The 5,256-nt window shown below is 42.0% G+C and overlaps 1 protein-coding gene across 4 annotated transcripts in view; it reads right to left on the bottom strand.

Moving 5' to 3' along the window:
* Window positions 1-4,421, bottom strand: part of BRD8 (bromodomain containing 8) — an 85,519-nt gene extending 81,098 nt beyond the window's left edge. For all 4 annotated transcript variants that reach the window (XM_069104289.1, XM_069104288.1, XM_069104287.1 and 1 more), the window contains exon 1: window positions 4,418-4,421. The gene's annotated coding sequence lies outside the window, so the exon portion shown is untranslated. The remainder of the gene's footprint in view (window positions 1-4,417) is intronic.
* Window positions 4,422-5,256: the final 835 nt, after the last annotated feature.

Raw genomic sequence — 5,256 nt, forward strand, 5'->3', positions numbered from 1 at the left:
CTCTCTCTCTCTCTCTCTCTCTCTCTCTCTCTCTCTCTCTCTCTCTCCCTCCCTCTTTCTTTCTCTCTCTCTCTCAATTCTTTGGAGTATAGGCCTAGGAATGACATCACTGAATCAAAGAGTCACAATTTAGTGACTCTTCAGGCATTCAGAGGTTAATTTTCATGATAAAACTAAACCCTTCACTTCCTCTAAAACCCAAAGAATAAAAAGTTCAACTGTTAGGAGACCTGGGTTTCTTCAGACCAGCAAACACCCACTCCCCTTAACCCCACGCCACAGATGTCTTTTGATCAACCAGAATCCACCCTTGCCAGTCAGCTGAAAACCTAGTCTTTATGTCCAGACAAGGTGTCTCACTGATAGTCACCGCTAAGCTGAACTGCTACTAAGACAATTTACAAGGCTGCTTTCTTTCCTGCCAGTCTGGAGTGTAGAATGTCAGTACTAAACAGGACCCAGGAGCTTTGGGATAGAATCATTCAACTTCATTTGATTCAGTTTCGTTCAACAAGCATTAATTAAGCATTTCATAAGACAACCATGACCATTTTTTTTTTCAGTTGTGAGTCTTGCAACCCAAAGAATTTCATTGGTGACAATGGAGTCAGACTTGTGCTTAGAGATAGGCAAGAGGCAACTTATTGCCATGTTCTTGAGGCAGGACTTCCAGAAAATGAGGGAATCCACTAGAAAACAGAGGTCTTGGACATTCTGAACCTTTCACTGTTCTCTTAGCCCCACAAAAAGCCAGTATCTTATGAAAAGGGAATATGTCCCTCTTCTCCCCCAAGTACCTTGCTCATTGCATGTCATGGTACCAGGACTTCCACCATTAGAGAGTCATTCCAATGGCTTTTGAAGGTTGAAAGCAGCAAGGTAGATGACCTTGTCTGGAGAGCATTGCACCAGAAGCCTAAGAGCCTTGCCTCCATCCCCAGCTCAGGTACTGACTAGCTCTGTAATTTACAGTTTCCCTTCTTTTTCCTCTGGACCTCAGTTTCCTTATCTATAAAATTAGTACAATAATCCCTTTCCTGTATCCCTCCCTAGATGGTTATGAAGCACGGATGAGACCACAAGGGGAGAATGGAAAAATGTCTTGCTCAAGTCAGAAGGCCCAGATTCAAGTTCAAGCTCTGCCCTTACTGAGTGAGCTTGGGCAAGTTCAGCCTTTTCTCTGGGCCCAAGTTTTATCAACTGTCAAATGAGAGGGGTTGGATTAGATGATATACAAGGTCTCTTGCAGCTTTGTGTAAGCAAGAACATAACCTTGGAAAAAATAGATAGGGCAGCCAGGTGGCACAATGGATAGAGCACTGGCCTAGAGTCAGGAAGATGTGAGCTCAAATCTGGTCTCAGACAGCTGTGTGACCCTGGGCAAGTCACTTAACCCTGTTTGTCTCAGTTTCCTCCTCTGTAAAAATGAGCTGGAGAAGGAAATGACAAACCACTCCAGTAATTTGCCAAGAAAACCCCAAATGGGGTTATGAAGAGTTGGACATGACTGAACAACAAAAAAACCTAAAAGAAGTATCAGTGTTACTAAAGACCTTTTTGAGGCTTATTGAAATTCTAGGATGATTTGCATAGCTCTGGAGGTAGCTGCCAGAAGCATGATAGGAGTGGAAAGGAATTTAATCATCCCAACCTAAAAAAGAAGAGAGTAGTAGTGAGAAAATTCCCAAAGAGGAAAGTTGCATGGGGCGGGGGGGAGGCGGGTTGGGCAGCAGGGAATAGCCATCTTTTCTGTCCCAAGGGCTGCAGCTGTAGTTATGGGCTCAATTATCCTAGGACCTGAAAATGTATTGATTAGCTGTAGGCACCTTTTAGCTGAGAAGTCTTACAATAGATTGATAATACTCTCATTGAAGAAATCTCCAAGTTCAGAGTTATTAGTGTTCCCTCTCCCTCTCCCACTGATAGCCTGGGAAATTTGTGGGAGATTATACTCCTTGGTGTCCACAGTCAGCAACATTTGGTAAATGCCCAGCATGTTCCAAGCACTACGCTAAGGACTGGGAATTAAAAAGAAAAAGGAAAAAACCAGACCCTATTCTTTCAGTCTAATGCAGATGACATGAAAATAACCCTGTACAAACAAGCTATGGACAGGAGAAATGGGACAGAATTGATAAAGGCAAGGCACTAGCATGAAGAGAGATCAGGAAAGGTGGGATTTTACTTAGGACTTGATAGAGGAAACAAGGGCCTATCCTAATGAAAAACTTTGCACTTTGACTGATTATGATTCCTGGTCTGTTGGCAGAGAATTCCTGGATGGGGGCTTGAGCCCCATTTGCATAACTCTGATTAGCCCCAGACACCTTGCGGATAGCAAGTGACTCCCGAGTATGTGGGGCTTGTTCTATGTCTGTGATTACGCTTCACAGATGTAAGATGCTATTAGGTCTCTTCTATGGACTTCATATTCTAACTTGTGTCATCTTTATATGTTTCTTATCACTCTACTGGATTACAAGGTCCTCGAGCACAGGAAATGGGTTTTTTTCATCTGGCCTTGCACACAGCAAGCATTTACTAAAACATTTATTGAATTGAATGGAAGATTTGGGAGTTTTAAAAAGTTTAAAGGGGCAGTTAGATGGTGCAGTGAATAGAGCATGGGCACTGGAGTCAGGAGGACCTGAGTTCAAATCCAGCTTCAGATATTTAACATACAACTAGCTGTGTGACCTTGGGCAAGTCACTTAACCCCAACTGCCCTGGCTTCCCCCCTCCAAAAGATCAATAAAAAGTTTAAAAAAGAATTTTTTTTAAGTTTAAAAAGAAACTAGTTTCTTTTTTCATATCAGATTAATTTCTAAATACATGCTTCCATCTTTCCTACCTAATGAGCTTTTCCTTGTAACAAAGATTAAAACAAAACAACAAAAACTATTCAGCAAAAGCAACCAACACAACCCACTGCAATCTGGCAATGTTACTTCAATTGAGTTTTCCAGGTGTCTGATTTAAAATACAGTATCTATTTATCTACTTGATAGTTTTACCTCAGTCCTATTCAGGGAGATTCATAGGATCCTAGGAGGAATCATCAAACCCATTGAAAATAATAACAACAGGAGAGGTAGTGTGGTATAATGGATATATTCAGTGCCAAGAACACCTAGGTTTAAGTCCCATCTCTGACACATTGGCTGTGTGACCCTGGGCAAGTCCCTTAAACTCTCAGTGCTACTCTCCAGGACAAGTTACAGGAAGGTGCCACCTATATTGGTAGGGGATATTTCCTCATCCCAAAGTTCCCAATACCAATAAAATCATAGGTCTAATAAATATTACTAGTATTACAGATTTATATAGTGGTTTAAGGTTTCCAAAGTGCTTTCCAAACAACCACCTAGGAAGCAGATGGTGCACATAACCATTTTCCATATAAGAAAATTGCTTCCATATAAGAAAATTGAAGCCCCAAAGGTGAAATGTCTTGTCTAGTGTAATACAGCTAATAAGAGAGAACTGACTCCAAGAAAAAGAGAATGAGATAAGAGGAGGGAAAAAAAATAGAGGAAAGGAAACTGGAAGTCAAGAGTGGCCAAGAGGGGCTTCACAAGATAGACAAGAGTCTGGGTGATTGGTCGGGACTTGTTTTCTCTTCTCTCTGTGCTTACAAGATTCCAGTCAGGAGATGGCGCCCAGGGCACTGGATTTAACATGGTTGAAAAGGGAGGGAAGAGATCCTGGCTGCTCAGAGTTAGGTAAATTAATTCCCCCCACTGGCTTTCTAAGGAAAGGAGTCCATAATTTCTGATGTTCTTCAAGCCCATCACAGAATCCATTCTGCCTAACATCCATGCTTAGGGCAAGAAGCAAAGGACATCTCCCCTAGATTGCCTTGGAGTCAAACTCTGCTAGACTCATCCAAGAAGAAAGAAATGAAGTTATAATGTTGTCAGTGGTGACATCACTATTGATCAAGACAGATTGTTACCTTACAGATTTTCCCTAGGGGAGGAGAGAATGAATCTAATACTGGCCCAACCCCCATCTCCCCCCTCTGTCTGCACGGCCCTCTCCCCTATATCTGACTTCTAGGCAGGAGAGAGCATTTAGTGTTTATTGTCTTAATCAAAGACTATGAAAGGAAACAATTCCAAGAACAAACATTTCTTGGGTTGCAGTTCAAGTGCTCTCTCATTAGGGAATATTTCAAGGGCAAGGGGTCCCACTCATAGGAAAGAATGCTGTATTTGGAGGTTTGTGGTTGTTCGGCTGTTTCAGTCATGTCCAATCTTTTATGACCCTATTTGGCATTTTCTTGGCAAAGATACTGAAAGGATTTGCCATTTCCTGAGGACCTAGATTCAAATCCAGACTCTACTACTTGTGTGAACTTGAGCAGCATATACTGGAATGTCCACATGTTAACTTCACCAAACCGTCTTCCCTTTGGCCCCATGTACTAACCTTTCAAGGTCTTTTTGAATTCTAACTCATCCAGTGGGTTAGCTATCAATCCCACTTTCGTATCATCTGTATATTTGATGAGTGTACCATCCATCCCTTTATCTAATTCATTGATGAAATCGTTCACCGGCATAGTGCCAAACACAGATCCCTGGAGATCACTTGTAGTCTAATGCAGCATTCCATGGCAGAGTGCCAACTCCTGCCACTCCCTCAACAACAGTGTGCCCAAAGGGAAGGCATAGCTAATGTCTCAAGGGTCTCACCCCTTTGTTTTCACCAATATCACTACTCACTAAACTTTATCCTATGACTGAACTCTCTGACAATAGTCCATATTCAATTCTGGACAGGAAATATGATTTAAACCCACAAAATGGCACACGCTCCAGTGTAAGTCCCAAACTCATAGCCATGATATCGTATTTTAGTAACCCTATGTGCCACAGATCACCTGATTCAACACCTTCCTCTGTGGGATCACCAGGGACCTGATAGATAGCGTTCCTTCCATAGTAGTTCTCCTTGGCCAGTAAAACATGCTGAACTCAGAATTAGCCGGAGTTTCTTCCCACCTCGCATTTGCCAGGATATGTATCAGTGGACTGTTATATGTCTGTACTTGAAATTAAGGTCTATGCACAAAGTCTTGAAACTTTTCAGTGATAATTCCCTTCAAGGCTATTTATTCCAATCTATAGATGGAAAAAGTGCCTCACTGAATCCTTGTCTCCTCCAAGATAAAATATGAAATCTTCTGTTGTCCAAAGGCCTTTATAACTAACTCCCCATATCCCTCTCCTGCTCCACACCACTTCCAGTCTT

This window comes from Petaurus breviceps, unplaced genomic scaffold (genome assembly GCF_028583685.1).
Source record: "Petaurus breviceps papuanus isolate PSGF00001 unplaced genomic scaffold, PetGlider_PUasm1.0 685, whole genome shotgun sequence".
NCBI lineage: Eukaryota > Metazoa > Chordata > Mammalia > Diprotodontia > Petauridae > Petaurus > Petaurus breviceps.